Source organism: Stegodyphus dumicola, chromosome 7 (genome assembly GCF_044657685.1).
Source record: "Stegodyphus dumicola isolate Sdum_Otavi_A_Nest chromosome 7, ASM4465768v1".
In the NCBI taxonomy this organism is placed as follows: Eukaryota; Metazoa; Arthropoda; class Arachnida; order Araneae; family Eresidae; genus Stegodyphus; species Stegodyphus dumicola.
This window is the reverse complement of record NC_140774.1, coordinates 106,367,180-106,388,800: the sequence shown is the minus strand read 5'-3', so window position 1 is coordinate 106,388,800 and position 21,621 is coordinate 106,367,180.

The window sequence follows — 21,621 nt, the reverse complement described above, 5'->3', positions numbered from 1 at the left end:
GAATATACTGAAAACGGGCATTCACGTCGGTTTTCAGTATATTACAATACAAGTGGAGCTGGATCCAAGAAAAAAATGATGTCTTTTTTTTATGTTGTGGACAGCCCTACTTTGTATTGGAATATACTGAAAACGGGCGTTCGAGTCGGTTTTCAGTATATTCAAATACAAATGGAGCTCCATCCAAGAAAAAATGATGTCTTTTTTTTATGTTGTGGACTGCCCTATTTTGTATTGGAATATACTGAAAACGGGCGTTCGAGTCGGTTTTCAGTATATTCCAATACAAATGGAGATCGATCCAAGAAAAAAATGATGTCTTTTTTTTATTTTGTGGACAGCCAATTTTGTATTGGAATATACTGAAAACGGGCGTTCACGTCGGTTTTCAGTATATTACAATACAAGTGGAGCTCGATCCAAGAAAAAAATGATGTCTTTTTTTTATTTTGTGGACTGCCAATTTTGTATTGGAATATACTGAAAACGGGCGTTCACGTCGGTTTTCAGTATATTTCAATACAAATGGAGCTCGATCCAAGAATGAAATGATGTCTTTTTTTTATTTTGTGGACAACCAATTTTGTATTGGAATATACTGAAAACGGGCATTCATGTCGGTTTTCAGTATATTTCAATACAAATGGAGCTCGATCCAAGAAAAAAATGATGTCTTTTTTTTATGTTGTGGACAGCCAATTTTGTATTGGAATATACTGAAAACGGGCGTTCACGTCGGTTTTCAGTATATTACAATACAAGTGGAGCTGGATCCAAGAAAAAAATGATGTCTTTTTTTTATGATGTGGACAGCCAATTTTGTATTGGAATATACTGAAAACGGGCATTCACGTCGGTTTTCAGTATATTACAATACAAGTGGAGCTGGATCCAAGAAAAAAATGATGTCTTTTTTTTATGTTGTGGACAGCCCTACTTTGTATTGGAATATACTGAAAACGGGCGTTCGAGTCGGTTTTCAGTATATTCAAATACAAATGGAGCTCCATCCAAGAAAAAATGATGTCTTTTTTTTATGTTGTGGACTGCCCTATTTTGTATTGGAATATACTGAAAACGGGCGTTCGAGTCGGTTTTCAGTATATTCCAATACAAATGGAGATCGATCCAAGAAAAAAATGATGTCTTTTTTTTATTTTGTGGACAGCCAATTTTGTATTGGAATATACTGAAAACGGGCGTTCACGTCGGTTTTCAGTATATTACAATACAAGTGGAGCTCGATCCAAGAAAAAAATGATGTCTTTTTTTTATTTTGTGGACTGCCAATTTTGTATTGGAATATACTGAAAACGGGCGCTCACGTCGGTTTTCAGTATATTTCAATACAAATGGAGCTCCATCCAAGAAAAAAATGATGTCTTTTTTTTATGTTGTGGACTGCCCTATTTTGTATTAGAATATACTGAAAACGGGCGTTCACGTTGGTTTTCAGTATATTCTAATACAAGTGGAGCTCCATCCAAGAAAAAAATGATGCCTTTTTTTTATGTTGTGGACTGCCCTATTTTGTATTAGAATATACTGAAAACGGGCGTTCGAGTCGGTTTTCAGTATATTCAAATACAAATGGAGCTCTATCCAAGAAAAAAATGATGTCTTTTTTATGTTGTGGACAATCAATTTTGTATTGGAATATACTGAAAACGGGCGTTCGAGTCCTTTTTCCGACTATTTCTACACACATTCCACTATATTAAAATGACGTCATGGTTGAGTCCAAACAGAGTCGTCCCCGGACAGAGTCGTCTCCGGACAAAGTCGTCCCCGGACAATTTTATACCGAATTTGTATAGAGATATACCAAAAATGGGCTTGGAGGGGAGGGCGCTTTCTAGTATATTCCTATATACATTCGGTTGCATTCAGAAACAAAAAGAATGTCTTTTTGATGGACAAAAAACGTTTTGTTAATTTTTATCATGTCTTCTAGACATGATAAAAATTAACTCATCCCCCTTTTGTCTGGGTATGTTTTCTCACCGTTTCTAAAAATAGACCAGAACCCAGTCTTTTCTTGGAATTCTATTCTTTAAAAGGATGAGTCATGGTCTATTTTTAGAAAGTGGGAGACAACATTCCCAGACAAAAGGGGGGTGAGTTAATTTTTATCTTGTCTAGAAGACATGATAAAAATTAACAAAAAGTTTTTTTTTTTTTTACATCTCAGAATTTTTTTCTGAGCTCTGAAAAATCTTTCCTAGCCTTCCCATTTCACTTTTCGACTTTCACTTTCAACTTTTCACTTTTCCTATCCACTGTCGTTGGAATTGTGTTCACTGGAGGCTATTTCTTTTTTTGCAATCTCGCTTTTAGTTTTCTCTGAGATTCTTTAGAAATGGCTAGACAAATTTCACCATCTATATAGAGATGATTTCCAAACAAAGTCGTCGCCGGACCATCTTGATGACCGAATATGTATAGAAATAGTCTGAAAATGGGCTTGAGGGCCGGTTTCTGGACGATTCCTCTACAAATTCGGCCGCATCCAGAAAAACAAAAATACATCGTTTCTTTTTGGGTGGACAGGAGATGATAAATTTCTTTTCTCTCTCTCTCTCTCCCAATATTGGAGGAGAGAGTGGCCCAAAAAAATGGGTCTCGGAAGGAATCGAATGCATTTTGAAATGCACTCATTCCTTCCAAGACCCATTTTTTTGGTCTCCTGATTGAACTCTCCAGTCTATGGAATAGGGAAAGCGGAGAACGTTTCCCCTTCTTTAAGCGACTGGAGACCATATCGCATCATCATCATCATCATCACCACCATCATCCTCTTTCTGATACTTTTCAACGAAGGCTTGATGTCTCTGGATGATTTTGGGGAGATGATGGATCCCGAATTGAGTGATGAAAAAGAGAGGACTCTTTTTCCTTTCTTGTTCGTCTTGCACAGTCTCTCGGAGGGTGATATACGTTTCCCCGTCCTCCTCAATTTTCGTCAGAGGTCTCATGAATATTTTACACATCCAAGGGAAGAGCGACTTGTTATGCAGGGATTTCGAAGCGACGAAAGCCGCTTCATTCGAAGTGAGGACAATCTGGTTCGGTTGACCCTATTCTTTGGAGTAGTTGTCCAAATCGCCTAGTCGAAGAAAATGGTGTCGATTAGGAAAAAAGACTTGGAGAACACTCGTCGTATGCGAGACGTTCGTGGGCAAGAGAGTCAAGATATCTTTGGCATTCCAGTACAGGAATCCTAGATCCACATACGCGTGCACGTAATAGTCATCGTTATATTCCAGTTTGAGCAGCATGGCTTTTGTATTTTTTTTCCGTTCTCAAGGCGAAACACTCGTCTGATATGAACAAGAGCTCGCTGGCGATCCGTTTATATAGACTCCTCAGAGAGAGAGAGAGAGAGGGAGAGAGAGAGGGAGAGGGGAGGACGAGGAACAAGGTTGATGAATTCTAAAATAAAAAAAAATGATAAAACATGAGTGTTTGTGAAGGTCATAGAGAGATGATTATAAAGTTGTTTTATTTTTTATTTTCTCAGAAGAAAAAACCGGAAGGGTCACATTCCATACGACATGGCCTTTGAGAAGGTGACGGGGTCATGTGTCTACAAAGTTGATAAGCTCTAGAATAAAAAAAAAGCTTTCATCACGTAGCTCTCGAGAAGAAAATGACAGGGGTCTCTAGGAGAAGGTCATAGGTAGTATACAAAGGATGGTTGATTTTTTTTCTTTCGTTCCTCTCAATCCCATGACCTTTGAGAAGGTAACGGGGTGTCCTTTGGGAAAAAAATTGAAGGTCATAGAGAGAGAGAGAGAGATAGACAAAGTTGATTTTTTTTTCTAGAAGTCAACCGTCACGTCGCCCATCACGTGGTCTTCTCGTATATATAGAGAGGCGAGTGGAAGACAGACTCTATTTCCCAGAGAGAGAGAGACTGCTGTGCGTATCCATATTTCTACTCAAGACGATGATCCGCGTCTTATATAATGAGTTTGTGAGCATTCTCTGTTATGTGGATGACGGAAGATTGTTTTGGAACGCTACGGACATTTTGCCTCTGATTCATACTTCCAGTAAAAGAACCTGGGACATTCTCTCCGTGTTTTTCGACGAACACCACGTCTTCAGGAAAATAAAAGATCTTGAGAGTCTCGGCAGTTCTCAAGAGGGATATGTCCTCTCCAGCGAAGAAATGTTACATCTGGCCGAAAATAATCCTAAAAATAATCAGCTTCTGGCCTGGGTGTATAGCATTTTAACTCAGCCGCTGGTTCGAGTTGTACCCAATCAACCCGTTTACCGACTGCTCTATCCGGGGGAGAAATTTCCCTTCATCACCCTCTTTAATCTGGGAGTGCGCTACATACCGCCTCATCCAGGCATGACGGATTCTTCTACTTACCCTAAACAATATGCCAGCGCTTATTGCCAGACAGACCCCCGTCAAGAAAAGGTCGTCGAGACTCAAACGGATCCTCTGGTGGTCTCTTTAAATGTCACTAAAGTTATCACCTTCTAAAAAAAACAACCACCACCACCCAAAAAAAAAATTTGCTCCTCCTCCAAATTTTTTTTATCTTCTCGAAAGAAAAAAAAAGAAACTTTTCCATCTAGCCTCTTTCTTTCAATCCCTCTTAAGAGAGAGAGGGAGGAGAAAAGAAAGAGAGTTCTGAGGAGGCAAAAGAAATGGGTCTGGAAGGAAACGGGTGCATTGCGAGAAAAAGAGGGTCCTCTTTTCTTTTCTCGAAATGCACCCTTTTCCTTCCAGACCAATTTTTTTTTTGATGACATCTTCAAACCAATCTTGGAAAGGTGCGGATACAATAAATTGTGCGTAAAGTCCATTTCGATCAAGACTGGATTTTGTTTTTGAAAAGAAAACGTAATGTTATATATAGATAGCTAAATCTTTATCATGATATTCTTTAAGAATTTCTTAGCCATTTGTCAAAAAAGGGGACTATAATTGAAGAATTTATGAATTTGGGAACATGTCACCCATGGCAAATCTAAAATCTTGGAAGTGGATACTGGAAAGCCCCGCTCTGATTATAATTCTGAGTTCTAGCATGGGACATTTTTTAGATCAATAAGCTAAACTATTTTTCTAGTCTCATATTCTCTCGTGACTAGTGACTAGGGTTTCAGATTTGGGTAGAGAGAGACACTGTTCTGAACAGAAACGTGGAATGCTTTTATAGAAAAGTGAAGAGTTGAAAGTGAAAGTCGAAAAACGAAATGGGATCGGCTAGGAAAAATTTCTCAGAGCTCAGAAAAAAATTCTGAAATGTAAAAAAAAAAAAAAAAAAAAAAAAAAAAAAAAAAAACTTTTTGTTAATATTTATCATGTCTTCTAGACATGATAAAAATTAACTCACCCCCCTTTATGTCTGGGAATGTTGTCTCCCACTTTCTAAAAATAGACCATGACTCATCCTTTTAAAGAATAGAATCCAAGAAAAGACTGGGTTCTGGTCTATTTTTAGAAACGGTGAGACAACATACCCAGACAAAAGGGGGGTGAGTTAATTTTTATCATGTCTAACAAAAAGTTTTTTTTTTTTTTTTTTTTTAAATCTCAGAATTTTTTTCTGAGCTCTGAAAATATTTTGCCAGCCGATCTCATTTCGTTATCATTTTTTTCATTTTAGAATTCATCAACCTTGTTCCTCCTCCTCCCCTCTCCCTCTCTCTCTCTCTCTCCCTCTCTCTCTGAGGAGTCTATATAAACGGATCGCCAGCGAGCTCTTGTTCATATCAGACGAGTGTTTCGCCTTGAGAACGGAAAAAAAATACAAAAGCCATGCTGCTCAAACTGGAATATAACGATGACTATTACGTGCACGCGTATGTGGATCTAGGATTCCTGTACTGGAATGCCAAAGATATCTTGACTCTCTTGCCCACGAACGTCTCGCATACGACGAGTGTTCTCCAAGTCTTTTTTCCTAATCGACACCATTTTCTTCGACTAGGCGATTTGGACAACTACTCCAAAGAATAGGGTCAACCGAACCAGATTGTCCTCACTTCGAATGAAGCGGCTTTCGTCGCTTCGAAATCCCTGCATAACAAGTCGCTCTTCCCTTGGATGTGTAAAATATTCATGAGACCTCTGACGAAAATTGAGGAGGACGGGGAAACGTATATCACCCTCCGAGAGACTGTGCAAGACGAACAAGAAAGGAAAAAGAGTCCTCTCTTTTTCATCACTCAATTCGGGATCCATCATCTCCCCAAAATCATCCAGAGACATCAAGCCTTCGTTGAAAAGTATCAGAAAGAGGATGATGGTGGTGATGATGATGATGATGATGCGATATGGTCTCCAGTCGCTTAAAGAAGGGGAAACGTTCTCCGCTTTCCCTATTCCATAGACTGGAGAGTTCAATCAGGAGACCAAAAAAATGGGTCTTGGAAGGAATGAGTGCATTTCAAAATGCATTCGATTCCTTCCGAGACCCATTTTTTTGGGCCACTCTCTCCTCCAATATTGGGAGAGAGAGAGAGAGAAAAGAAATTTATCATCTCCTGTCCACCCAAAAAGAAACGATGTATTTTTGTTTTTCTGGATGCGGCCGAATTTGTAGAGGAATCGTCCAGAAACCGGCCCTCAAGCCCATTTTCAGACTATTTCTATACATATTCGGTCATCAAGATGGTCCGGCGACGACTTTGTTTGGAAATCATCTCTATATAGATGGTGAAATTTGTCTAGCCATTTGACATTTGATGGTGAAATTTGTCTCAGAGAAAACTAAAAGCGAGATTGCAAAAAAAGAAATAGCCTCCAGTGAACACAATTCCAACGACAGTGGATAGGAAAAGTGAAAAGTTGAAAGTGAAAGTCGAAAAGTGAAATGGGAAGGCTAGGAAAGATTTTTCAGAGCTCAGAAAAAAATTCTGAGATGTAAAAAAAAAAAAAAAACTTTTTGTTAATTTTTATCATGTCTTCTAGACAAGATAAAAATTAACTCACCCCCCTTTTGTCTGGGAATGTTGTCTCCCACTTTCTAAAAATAGACCATGACTCATCCTTTTAAAGAATAGAATTCCAAGAAAAGACTGGGTTCTGGTCTATTTTTAGAAACGGTGAGAAAACATACCCAGACAAAAGGGGGATGAGTTAATTATTATCATGTCTAGAAGACATGATAAAAATTAACAAAAAGTATTTATAATATATATTATATAATATATATTATATAATATATATATTATAAATTATATATATTATATATTTTTTCTTTTTTTTTCTGACTCAGAATTTTTTCTCGGGTCTCAGAAATTTTTCCCAGCCGATCCCATTTTGCTTTATGACTTTCACTTTCAATTCTTCTCTTTTCTATAAAAGTATTCCACGTTTTTGTTCAGAATAATACGGGCTGTTGAAAAGGCAATATGTCTGGTCATCAAGATGGTCCGGGGACGACTTTGTTTGGACTCCGCCCCCCCCTCCAAGCCCATTTTAAGTATATTTCTATACAAATTCGGTATAAAATTGTCCGGGGAAGACTTTGTCCGGAGACGACTCTATCCGGGGACGACTCTGTTTGGACTCAACCATGACGTCATTTTAATATAGTGGAATGTGTGTAGAAATAGTCGGAAAAAGGACTCGAACGCCCGTTTTCAGTATATTCCAATACAAAATTGATTGTCCACAACATAAAAAAGACATCATTTTTTTCTTGGATGGAGCTCCATTTGTATTAGAATATACTGAAAACCAACTCGAACGCCCGTTTTCAGTATATTCCAATACAAAATTGGCTGTCCACAACATAAAAAAAAAGACATCATTTTTTTCTTGGATGGAGCTCCATTTGTATTGAAATATACTGAAAACCAACGTGAACGCCCGTTTTCAGTATATTCCAATACAAAATTGGCTGTCCACAAAATAAAAAAAAAGACATAATTTTTTTCTTGGATCGAGCTCCACTTGTATTGAAATATACTGAAAACAACGTGAATGCCCGTTTTCAGTATATTCCAATACAAAATTGGCTGTCCACAAAAAATAAAAAAAAAGACATCATTTTTTTCTTGGATCCAGCTCCATTTGTATTGGAATATACTGAAAACCAACGTGAACGCCCGTTTTCAGTATATTCCAATACAAAATTGGCTGTCCACAAAATAAAAAAAAGACATCATTTCATTCTTGGATCGAGCTCCATTTGTATTGAAATATACTGAAAACCGACGTGAATGCCTGTTTTCAGTATATTCCAATACAAAATTGGCAGTCCACAAAATAAAAAAAAGACATCATTTCTTTGTTGGATCGAGCTCTATTTGTATTGAAATATACTGAAAACCGACTAAAACACTCGTTTTCAGTATATTCCAATACAAATTGGCAGTCCGCAAAATAAAATAAAGACAGCATTTTTTTTCTTGGATCGAGCTCTATTTGTATTGAAATATACTGAAAACCGACTCAAACACCCGTTTTCAGTATATTCCAATACAAATTGGCAGTCCACAAAATAAAAAAAAAAGAAATCATTTCTTTCTTGGATCGAGCTCTATTTGTATTGAAATATACTGAAAACCGACTCAAACACCCGTTTTCAGTATATTCCAATACAAATTGGCAGTTCACAAAATAAAAAAAAAGACATCATTTCTTTCTTGCACCGAGCTCTATTTGTATTGAAATATACTGAAAATCGACTCAAACACCCGTTTTCAGTATATTCCAATACAAATTGGCAGTCCACAAAATAAAAAAAAGACATCATTTCTTTCTTGGATCGAGCTCCATTTGTATAGAAATAGCCTAGAAATCAGTTCGAAGGCCCGTTTTCAGTATATTGTAATACAAATGAAATGACATGAAAAATGCAAAAAGAGGAAAAGTAGCCTACCTTGACGGAAATTCTATTTCAAAAGGGGAAAACTTGTATCCAGGTTTGCCCACAGCACGGCCGGAACTCAAGCGAAACTCGATAGGTTGAAATCGATCCATTAAATAACATTCTTAAAAAACAGTAAAGTTTTATTCTATTCCAAAAGGGGAAAACTTGTATCCAGGTGGGCCCACAGCACGGCCGGAACTCAAGCGAAACTCGATAGGTTGAAATCGATCCATTAAATAACATTCTTAACAAACAGTAAAGTTTTATTCACATCGAGTCGGCTGGGAAAAGTTTCTGAGAGCCGGAAAAAATTTCTGTGGTTCAAAGTTAGATATATATAAAAAAAAAAAAAAAACCCTTTTAGTCTGAAAATTTGAAAATTGATGTCTTCAATTTTCGAAAAATTGAAGACATCAATTTTCAGACTAAAAGGGGGCTATTTTTTTTTTTTTTTTTTTTTTTTTCAGTTAGAGAAATTTTTCTCCGGCTCTCAGAAATTTTTCCGCACTCGACTGGATGAATAAAACATCCCCGTTTCTTTAAGAATGGGCTCACTGTTAACTATTTCAGCATTCGACGTTTCGCGTCCAATAATAACTGCCAGGTGTTCAAGAATGCAGATGCACCTACTAGGTTTTCTACAGAGAAGCTTGACTGGATGGAGAGAGTGGATAACTTTTTCCAAGATTCTGGACTTTGGACCGTCAAGAGGTAAAGGATCTTTTTTGTTTTTTTTCTTTTAAGAAAATTTATGGATAGATTCATTTCTTTTTGAATGGACCTAGAAAAATAGGACAAAGTTCTTTTCCAAGATTGGATGAGAGAGGGACCCAAAAAAAATGGGTCTTGGAAGGAATCGAATGCATTTGCACTCATTCCTTCCAAGACCCATTTTTTTTGGTCTCCTGATTCGTCTCTCTCTCTCTCTTCTCAGTCCATTTCCATAAATATAGGGAAAGCGGAGAACCTTTCTCTACTTATTTCTAAAAAATCTTTTCTTTATTTTTTTTTCTCCTGAGTTTATGTATATATCAATTCAAATACTTTTGAGAACGGTCATCCCAATTCTCTGTCGTCTTTTCGGTTTCATCGTCCCAACACTCAGTGGACATAGTCTCAGTCGATTTTGGAGCATGGGTCGTCCGTTCATTGTCCCAACATTCAGTGGACATAGTCTCAGTAGATTTTGGAGCATGAGTCGTCTGTTCATTGTCCCAACACTCAGTGGACATAGTCTTAGTGGATTTTAGAGCATGAGTCGTCCGTTCATTGTCCCAACACTCAGTGGATTTTGTCTTTGGATCCTCTGAAGATATTTTGGGGGTCTCATGAGATTCTTTGGAAGGTTCGTCCCAACAGGCTGCTGGATCGTAATGGGCAATATTTTCAGGTATGTCTCTCCAACCCTCCGTCTTCCTCGAGTTATTGGAGGAAGTTGACGACAAAGAAGAAGAAGTAGAAGAGCCCATCAAGTTTAAAGGCGTATGCTCATCCGGATGTTCCATCACTTGGAAACAGGACAGATTATCCCATTTCTGGATGAGGTTATCGTACGCTTTTGGGGACGGATCCTTCTCTAACTGATCGTAGGCCTTATCAAAAGCTTGCAGAGGATTGTCTGCTTCCTCCTGAATCCTCTCCTCTTTCTCCGTTCCGTCTAGATAGACGTGATTGATATGAAAATCTCCTTCCATAATATGCCATCGATAGTTGCGCACTTTGTTTTCGGCACAATGGAAATATTTCATCCTTTGATGATGTCGGGCACATTTTTCCCGATACTTCCAAATGATTCCATCTGGCACATAAATTTCCGTCACGGGTTTTTAATAATCCAAGGCTTTAGCAAAGAATTTAGCTTTCTGGCATTCCACCACATAAATCGTGGAGAAGCTGTGAGTGAGCGATTGGAGAATGCGTCCTAAATGGTTGTAGGGAATATGACCCTCGTTCCAACGAAGTCCGTGCCGGTTTCTTGTCAGCCAGGCATTTGTCTTTTGGTTTTTTTCACTCAGTTGGTGGAAGGGGTGAGGAGGAGTAAACGTCAACGATCCCACGGTCAAAAAATCTTTTGTCGCATAGCCCAATTCTTTTAAAACGTAGGTAAATTCACCCTTCTTGTGGTTGTAGGACTGGAAACCCTCTAGATCGAGCACGATAAAGTTTTCTGAACACGCCATGGCGATGAATACGGTGATGTCTTCCACAAACAGGAGCAAAAAAAGAATCGAAAAGGTATATATGTATAACAGGGAAGATCTAGAAAAGGGGGAAAAAACAATAAAACGTTTTAGAGTCGTCGTCTTGAAAGAGACATTTTTCTTTTCAAAGGGTTAAGAAGAGAGTTCTTTTTAAATGAAGTTATGATTATTATGATTATTAAAAAAAGAAACAAAGAATCAAATCGAGTTTATAGATAACCATATTCATAGGATCAAAGGGACTTACCAGCTCAGTTCACGTCTTCTTCTGTTCTCTGAAGAAATCTCGTGGAGGACACACACTTTTATACTCGCGCGACATCTGTCGGGATCGCGACCCCATCTAAATGTCAGGGTCATTCCAACCTCTTAAAAGGATCGGAATGAAAGAAACACTTTGATAAAAAATATATTTATGAAAAGATATCTGAGGGTCGTGAGAATATTTTCTCTCCCCACCCCCCGCCTATTTCAAAAAAAAAAAAAAATAAAATAAAAAGTCTTTCTTGGATCGCGTCAAGATTACAAAACAACTCACAGGACTTGTTTATCTCGATCTTGTCAGGGTCACCGTTTCACATAAGAAGATGGATGCACCCTGAACTTTAGACATGATAAAAATTAACTCTACCCGCCTTTTGTCTGGGAATAGGGTCTCACCGTTTCTAAAAATAGACCAGATCCCATTCTTGGAATTCTATTCTTTAGGAAAGGAGGAGTGATGGTCTATTTTTAGAAAGTGTGAGACAACATTCCCAGACAAAAGGGGGGGTAGAGTTAATTTTTATCATGTCTAAGACCTGATAAAAATTAACAAAAATTTTTTTTTTTTTTTTTTTTAAGACTTAAAAATTTTTCTGAGAGAGCTGAGAAAGATTTTTCCTCCCAATCTTTTTCGACGATGAAAAGGGAAAAACTACTGATCCGATCTCCCTACGCTTTAGGGAAAAAAATACATGAAATATTCATGTGTTGAAATTGGCTATTCAAATAAGTGACATTTTGTTTCTCATTGGAACTGTTCAACGGCGAGTCCATTCGTCTCATTCTTTGGGATAGGGGATGAAAGTACAGCGGTTTGTTGAAATCGATGATAGTTTCCTCTTTAGTCGGCGGAACTGTAAATCTATCCCGTCTTAACTCTTTTAATCTCTTTGAAAGTCTGTCCACTTGCTCTGCTAAGGTTTCCTCGGTACTCATGATCTCTCTTAGTTTAGGGAAGTCTTGATGTATTGGCTAGAGAACAGAGGGTTTTTTCTCTCTATACATATATCATGTGGGAGCGTGTAATTTATAAATCCTTGTGAAATATTTCTACGTCTTGTGTAACTTGGAAAATTCGTCTTCTTCTCGTCGATTGGGGTGGAGTTATGGAAAAGAAATGGGATTGGAAAGAAATCAACATATTACAAAAAAAAGGAACTTTTTTTTCTATTTTTTTTCTCTAGGGATTTACATACCATTTCATTCATGAACATTCAAGGGTTCTCTCCAAGACCAAATTTTAGAAGACGACCACAAAGAGTACACTTGAGGATCCTCTTTCAGGTCTAGGTGAGATAAGGGTTGAGACCAATATTCTTGGGTCTCTAAAGCATCCCAACTTAGACATTTATTATTATTATTAGAAAGTTCATCCTCCTCCTCCTCCTCATCGTCGCACGACTTCTCCTGGGGAGATTCTTCCGCCTCCTCTTCGTCTTCGACAGCTTTGCTCTCGGAGGGGTAACAATGTAATTTCCGGAAAACGTAACTACCCTCCATCAAATGGTATCGAAAATTTCTCACCTTATTCTCGGCACAATGAATCATCTTTTGGAAATATTGGTGTCGCGTGCATTTCGACTTGTTCCGCCACTCGGTTTTCCCTGGGATGTAAAACTCATAAACGGATCGCTGGCAGAGCTTGCTGAAAAATTCGGCTTTATCGTATCCATTGACGTAGATCACCTCCACATTTTCGGTCAGTATTTTCAGGATTGTAGGAAGATGCTCGTAGGAAAGACGACCCTCGGTCCATTGCAGACCGTGTCGGTTATTTGTAGTCTGGTTGACCACAGCTTGATTGCGGGACGATAAGTCATCGTAATGGACAGGAAGGAGAAAAATCATGGATCCGCATAAGGTTAAATCGCAAGTGATGTAGCCCAGTTCTTTCAAGATGAAACATATATCTCCCGTCTTTGGATCATAACAGTGAAAGTATTCCATGTCCAGAACAATGTAGGAATCTTTGAGAGGTTTGGTACTCAAAATGTCCATCTTCTTCAATTGAGGAAAAAAAGAAAACAAAATTCTCTCTCTCTCTCGCTGTGTGTCCTGAAGGAAAAAATGGATAGCGTTCTCTCGCCGTCTCCTCTTTTATATATATATAGAGAGAAGGTTGCACGTGACAGGTCGTATGAATTCTGGGAAAGGTCACATTCGTATATATATATTTGTTTTTTGAATAATATCGTGCGTATCTCAATACACATCCATCATAATAATAATAAAGGTCACCTTGGAAAGAAAAAGAAATAAAAAACATGGAACTCGTGCTCGACTTTGAAGGTTTCTACGATTCTCAAGGAGCCTTAATTGTGAAAGAATTGGCTTACGTCACATTGGACGGTACTTCTCGAGGGGTATTTGTTTTTAAACCCCCGTTTCCATGGCAAATGCTCACCGAGAAAAAAAAAGTAACCGCTGTGTGGGCGAGTGATTATTATCACGGCTTGTCGTGGTACGAAGGAGAAATTCCGTACAGTTATTTTCCATGGGTGTTAACGATGTTGACGCAACCTTTTTCCATGATTTGGGTGCGAGGAGAAATGAAACGGCAGTTTTTAGAGAAATGGTTGCAAAGATCCATTTATTGCATTTCGGGATCGACGCAAGAGATTCTCATATACAATGGGATCGAACACATGAATTGTCCTAACCATACAAAAGGTTTTTTCCATTGCGCTCTACAAAAAGCGGTTCGGTATCATTATTATTTAAAGACACAGAGAAAAAATTCGCAAGGTCGATCCTGCACAATTCAATCTTGACAGAACTCATTAAAAAAAATACATATATCATGTTACTTCTTCAACAGCACAGATGGTTCTGAAGCGAAACTTGGAATTTCGAAATAATAGATCAGGGAGAAATCATTCTTAATAAAATGGTAAAGTATCGAATCGGCTGGGAGAAAAAAAATTTCTCAGAGCTGAGATAAAAATTCTCTAATGAAAAAAAAAAAAAAAAAAAACTTTTGGTTAATTTTTATTATGTCTTATAGACATGATCAAAATTAACTTTACCCTCTTTTTGTCTGGGAATGTTGTCTCTCCGTTTCTAAAAATAGACCAGAACCCATTCTTGGAATTTTTTTCTTTTTAGAAAGGATGAGTGATGGTCTATTTTTAGAAACGGTGAGACAACATTCCCAGACAAAAGGGGAAGGTAGTTAATTTTTATCATGTCTAAAGACATGATAAAAATTAACAAAAAGTTTTTTTTTTCTTTTTTTTTCCTTCAGAGTTAGAAAATTTTTTTTCCTGGCTCTCAAAAATATTATCCCAGCCGACTCGATTCTCCAATTGACGACACAGCGTCATTTTTTTTAAGAATGGATTCTCGTTTATCTATTTAAGCATTTCAAATGTCACTTCAGATTAATGTCAGCCTTTGAGGAAGAAAAACACAGATTCCCATTTTATTATCCCAAAAATTAATGACCCTCCCTTTTTGTCTGGGAAGGATGTCTCACCCTTTCTAAAAATAGACCGTGACTCATCCTTTCTCTAATGGCAATCATTCCATGAATGAATCACGATTTGTTTTTCAAAAGAGTGGGACAACATTCCCAGACGAAAAGGGAAGAGGGTCGTTAATTTTTATCATGTCTAAGACATGATAAAAATTAACAAAAAGTTTTTTTTTTTTTTTTTTTTTTTTTTTTTTTTTTTTTGAGTTGTAAAATTTTTCTCAGCTCTGAAAATTTTTTTCCAGCCGACTCAAGACTTTACCATTTATATTTACGAATAGTCTTTGGATTATTTATTTATTTTCTTTTAAAAAGAAAAATTCTGAGCTAGACCTATCTATTGGCTTAACATTCTGGTCATAGAAACAGTCTAGAATCTCAAATTATTTTTCGAGGCTAATGCACGGGTTCTCCAATCAAAAGGGTTACTATAAAGGGATTGGTTTGAATGCATTTATCTGCAAATGTTGTAGGATTCTGTTATTGAGAAGGGGGGTATATTATTATTATTATTATGATGATGATGATTGTGGCAGATTCGTTTTCTACATGGAAGTCTAATCTCCTCCGAAGACCTTTTCTGGGGATCGTCGATAGATGGTTTTTCAATAGGAATCGTTTCCCTCGGATCCTCAAGAGATAGAGGGGGGTCCTGTCTTGAGACATGGAGCGGTCTCTCCTCCTCCTCCTCCTCGAGAAGTCTTGAGAAAGGGAGAGGATTTTCGGTTCCCTTATTCTTGAGGGGTCTTGACAAATTGAGAGGTCCCTCCTCTTCGAAAGAGAGAGAAGTTTTGGTTCCCTTATTCTCGAGGGGTTTTGACAAATCGAGAGGTCCCTCATTTTCGAAAGAGAGAGAAGTTTTGGTTCCCTTATCCTCGAGGGGTTTTGACAAATCGAGAGGTCCCTCATTTTCGAGGGGTCTTGATAAATGGAGAGGTTTTTCATCTTCGAGGGGGTTTGATAAAGGAAGAGGTCCCTCCTTCTCGAGGGGTCTTGAGAAAGGGAGAGGTTTTTCATCTTCGAGGAGGTTTGACAATGGGAGAGATCTCTCCTTCTCGAGGGGTCTCTCTTCCTCAAGGGGTTTTGAGGAAGGGAGAGGTTTTTCATCCTCGACGGGTTTTGACAAACGGAGAGGAATCTGAACAGGTTTCTCCTCATCCCCATCATTATCGAGGAGGATGAGGATAGGCTTTTGGAAAGGTTTTTTCTTTTTCTTCTGAACAGGCTCGTCTAGATGCTCGGGGAGAGGGATGGGGTAGTTGTTCCACCATTCTATTTTTTCTTGCTCGAAGATTTTTTCAAAAGTCGTAGCTTCTCTAATATGAGACGAACGAGGAGAGTTCTCGAGAAGAATATAATAGGTATTCTTCCCAGTCTTCTCGATCGAGAGAGGTTCGTGCAAACATTTGTGCAATTATTCACTAAAATGAACGAGAATCCCTTTTGTCTTCTCAAGACGATCCATAATCCTATTCATTTGCGAGACGGTTAGAAAGTGGGACGTGTAAAAATATTTGGCTCGTTTCATTAACAAAATTTGTGCATCCAAAGGTGGAATGTCACGAGCCATCAACACGTTTTCGTCGGACAAAAATTCGTCCCGCATCTTTTGATAACTCCCCACGGTATAATAACCCGCACATTTTGAAAAATCGGAGGCTTTCAGGTAAACGACTCCTTGGATGATATAAAAGGAAAGATCAACATATTTATATTTGAAAGGAATACACGTAGTGAGCTGGGGATACCTCCTCATGATCCACTTGGACAAAAATACGACTTTGGGGCTCTCCCCTTTTATTTATAGAGAGAAAGAGAGTGTGACCTTCCCTTCCCTCCTCCTCTCCCCCTGCTTCCTCTATCTCTGGACGTCCTTGGATTGGAAAGGGTGACTTTGAAAAAAAAAAGAAGGTGATGGTTGGATAATTTTTTGTTTATTAAATTATTACTTTCACTTCCTCATTCCCACACACATTCATCTTTTTAAGAAAAGAAAAAGAGGTCATGGAGATAAGATTTCTTGGAAAGAAGAGAGAGAGAAACAAAAAAAAACAAATAAAACGGACGTTATAGAGCCTCTATGTGTGTCTGTGTGTGTCTATATAGATATATAAAAAGACGAGAGTACTGGGCGAGATCATTTCATTTCCATTGGGAGCCATGTCGCTATTAGACGTTTTCCCAACTCAACGGATTTCGAACGGGGAGGATTTGAAGACGCTAAAGCAAATCTCCAACTTGAAAATTTTTTTGGCGTGTCATTGTGCGACATTTATTCCGCATTTACCACCTCATCAAGCGATCGTTTCTTTCAACCAAGATGTCGAATCCTCCAACCTGCTCGTTCAGAATATATACAGAAATTTATTCGAATCGCAACAAACGAAAGAGGAATCTCCCTTCTCTTGGAATCGGATGGATCGAGCTTTGAGACGGCCCATTCAAACAGACCGGCGATATACAGATCCGCGCACGAGTTTTCGGTGGAAGAATATTTTTCTCACGAAACGATATTTTACGTTTGGAGTGAGAACGACGGCTGAGGACGAAGTTCATATTGTTCAAACCACAGCCGCTCCTCTCGCCTATTACGAATCATCGTCCCCCAATCTGAAGGAAAGAAGTTTTAAAGTCAGCGACAGGATGAAATATAAGAAATATATTCTAAGACCTTTTCAAAACTATGTCGTTCCCCCGAAAACGCAATATCTCATCGTCACAACCCAGAAGATTCTCTTTCTCGTCGATCGGTGCTCGTACTCGCTTTGGAAACAATTGAAAGAGGAGATTTCTTTCCAATCGCCGATGATGTTTCAAGAAAAAGAAGAAGAAAATCCTCCGCCACCTTTACCCATCCCTTCCTTAGATGATAAGAGGAGCTGGACCAAACCGTTATTTCCCGAAACAAAATCGACCAGGCAACGGAATGAAATTGAAGTCATCACAATTGAAGATGAGGAGGAAGAAAAAAATTACCTCTTAAAAAACGGTCGACTTACGGGAACCTACCTGGCGTGCAAGATCCGCTTCAGAATCCAGAAGCTTCTTCTTCTTCTTCCCCGACTTGTTCAAACAGGCAACCTCTTTCGGACTCCTCACAGACAGAACCTCTTCCAGTATCCTCTTCTTCTTCTTCTTCTCCTCTAACCTGTCCCGACATCGTAGAGGTAGAATGTCAGACGGGTCCACAAGCTTCAAAAAGTCCCGACATCGTAGAGGTAGAATGTCAGCCGGGTCCACAAGTTCCAACAGGTCCAGAAATCATGGAGGTAGAATCACAGCCGGGTTCACAAGTTCCAACGGGTCCAGAAATCGTAGAAGTAGAATTTCAGCCGGGTAAACAAGTTCCAACGGGTCCAGAAATCATGAAGGTAGAATCGCAGCCGGGTCCAGACATCCTAGATCCTTCCACTCATCCCAAAGAGACTCCAAGTGTTTCAAGACAGCCTTGTGAGGATACAGCCCTTCCCGTATGGAATGATTATATGGACTTACAAAATTTGGTGCAACAGGAAGGAGAAGAAAATAATCATACGGATGGGTGGGTCAAAGACTGTTTAGATCATTTAACCTCGAATGAAATTGAACTGTTATGGAATTGCATTTCTGAAATCACATCGGAAATGGGATAAAAACCAAAACAAAAAAAAAACAATTTTTTTTCATAACAAATGGGAGGAGGGTCATGATGTCAATTTTTTAAAAAAAATATTATATAGAGTGTAATCTTGGTGGTTCACTTCAGTTTTCCAGCATGAGGTGATCCACGTTTCCCGAAATATGGATCCCATTCCAAGAGAGATTGTGTAGAGCCTTCACTTCAGTTCTTTTTTTTTTTCCTACCAAGAGGAGAGGGTCCCCAAAGGGCTACCCATGTCCAAAGTGTTCATTTCAGTTTTTTTTCCAAGTTTAGGGGAGGGAGGTCTCAAAATGACACCCCCCCATTTTCAAAGAGAGATGGTGTAGAGCGTTCATTTCTGTTTTTTTCCAAAGTTAGAGAGTTTTCAAATGACTACCCATTTCAGAGAAAGAGAGAGAGACACAGAGAGAGAAGGTGTAGAGCGTTCATTTCAGTTTTCCAAGGTTAGGATGGTGGTGGAGAATCCTCCAAAATGGCTACTCATGTCAAAGAGAGAGAGAGAGAGAGAGAGAAAATGCGTAGAGCGTTCATTTCAGTTTTCCAACATTAGAAGGTCCCAAAATACCTTCTGAATTCAAAGAGAGATCGTGTAGAGCGTTCATTTCCAGTTCTCCAAGATCAAAAGAAGAGGGTCCGCTTTTCCCAAAAGGGCTTTCCGTATTCAGAGACAGCGAAATGCAGACTTCAGGTTTTCTCCCTCCCCAAGAATAGAGGGTCCCAAAATGGCTTCCCATTTCAAAGAGAGAGGGAGAGGCGTTCATTTCCATTCTCCAAGATAGGGTCGTCTGCTTTTTCCCAAAATGGCTTCCCAATTCAAAGAGAGAGAGAGAATGAGAGAGAGTAAAAGGGTGTGTAGAGCGGTCATGTTCATTCTCCAACATAGGGTCGTCAGCTTTTGCTCAAAATGGCATCTCCCCATTCAAAAAGAGATCGTAACCAATTTTTTCCAGTTTTTTCCAAGATGGGGGGGGGAGAAGAAAACCTAGGATGGAATAACACGACACACAGAGAGAAAGAGAAAAAAAAACGCCATCTTGTCATTTTCTGATAGGGTACCGGTGTTCGAATACTTTTGTGACCGACTGTCTGATTATACTGGGAGAACCATAAAATCGGAAAAGCGATGGGTTTCACAGTTAACGAAGCAATCGAAGACAGACTGGGAAAGAGAGATCCTTTTTTTAGCTGAGAAGCAGATTGCCCTGGAAATCCGTGACTCTGATCATATAATTTCTCCATAGACTCTTTGAACGGTATTCAGGAGACATCCTCCATGAGGGAAAAAAAATCTCCCCTTCCCCTTCTAAATCGACTGGAAAGAGAATGAGGTGGAAGAGATCCATCCACGAGAGATCATACTCTTGAACGTCAGACAAATATGAAGTCGAATAGCTTAAACAAAAAATGCTTGAAATGTCATCGAGTCTCGAAAATCTAGGCCTCTCTCTCTCTGAAGGAAATGAGAAAATGGGAATCTGTGTTTTTCTTCCTCAACGGCTGACATTAATCTGAAGTGACATTTGAAATGCTTAAATAGATAAACGAGAATCCATTCTTAAAAAAATGACGCTGTGTCGTCAATTGGAGAATCGAGTCGGCTGGGAAAATATTTTTGAGAGCCAGGAAAAAAAATTTTCTAACTCTGAAGGAAAAAAAAAAAAGAAAAAAAAAACTTTTTGTTAATTTTTATCATGTCTTTAGACATGATAAAAATTAACTACCTTCCCCTTTTGTCTGGGAATCTTGTCTCACCGTTTCTAAAAATAGACCATCACTCATCCTTTCTAAAAAGAATAAAATTCCAAGAATGGGTTCTGGTCTATTTTTAGAAACGGAGAGACAACATTCCCAGACAAAAGGAGGGTAGAGTTAATTTTTATCATGTCTATAAGACATGATAAAAATTAACCAAAAGTTTTTTTTCTTTTTTTTTTTTTCCGGGGCTCTTAAAATTTTTTCCCAGCCGACTCGATTCTCCATTGACAAGACAGCGCCATTTTTTTAAGAATAAACTCTCGCTTATCTAGGTAAGCATTCCCAGTTTGGCTTTACATGAGTGTCAGCCGTTGAAGAAGAAGCATCCTGTCACTTGGGAGAGACATATTTTGAGGAGTCGACATGTTGTGTGGACCGTTGAGATCGATTTTTCTCTTCCCATTGTGTGACATTGTTGAGCGTTTTGTGAAGCTATGAAAGAATGGAGGGGTTTTGATGGAGAATATTTCTTTTTATTGAATTTTTAAAAAAAGATTTAAGATTCACATTTTATAACAGGTTTTACATGGAAAGAAGGTTTTTCTTCTAGTTTGACGACTTCTTTTTCTTGGGAGATGTTTCTATTGGAAAGATGGAAGGAAAGACGATTCCCACATTGAAGAAGGTTCATGAGAAACTCGTACGGATCTTGGTTCTCTTCTCGAGCCGATATATCATACGGAATCCGGGACATGTTTTGCAATCGCTCCAGGTCTTCCTCGTATTTTTGCTTGCTCGCCAATTTCATGCGGGGACGAAACTGGTCCAGAATATACAATCCCTGGGGTTGAGTCACTCGAGAAAAAGCGACATATTGCTGAAATCGATTAAAAGGTCCGTGCTTGTAAATTGCGATCGACGGAAAGGTGGCTCCTTTGTTTAACGGCCGGCGATCGAATTCGTTATGCTCGCGATGCTTGGGGAAACGAGTTTTATCCTCGAAGAGCGGATCAGCAAAAGGAATACCTCTGTGAAGAAGTGGGGTATGCGAAAAGAGCCGACGGATCCGAAATGTATCCTAAATTTTATATCTACACTTCTGGTTAAGATCTCTCTCTCTCTCTCTCTTTCAAAAGAGAAGAAAATAATAAAGAGTGTGTTACTGCAATGGAGCATTCTGACGCGGAACCTGTTTCGTATTCCATTTGGTGTGTGAAATGCCGAGCCAAGACCGATACGGTCGACGTCCACTATCGCATGTCGAAAAATCGACGGCCGAAGGTCACGGGAAAATGTCAGGCGTGTGCAACCAAGAAACAACAGTTTATTACAAATGCTTCCGTACCACCTGGAATTCAGTTCCTGGATGAGGAGGAAGAAAAAGGAAAATGTTCCGAGTAAGAAGAAACAAGTATATACAAATCAAAAATTGGAAAAAGATGGATCTTACTATTATATGCTCTCCTAAAGCGGGTGGTTCACCTTTACAGTTTGGCATAC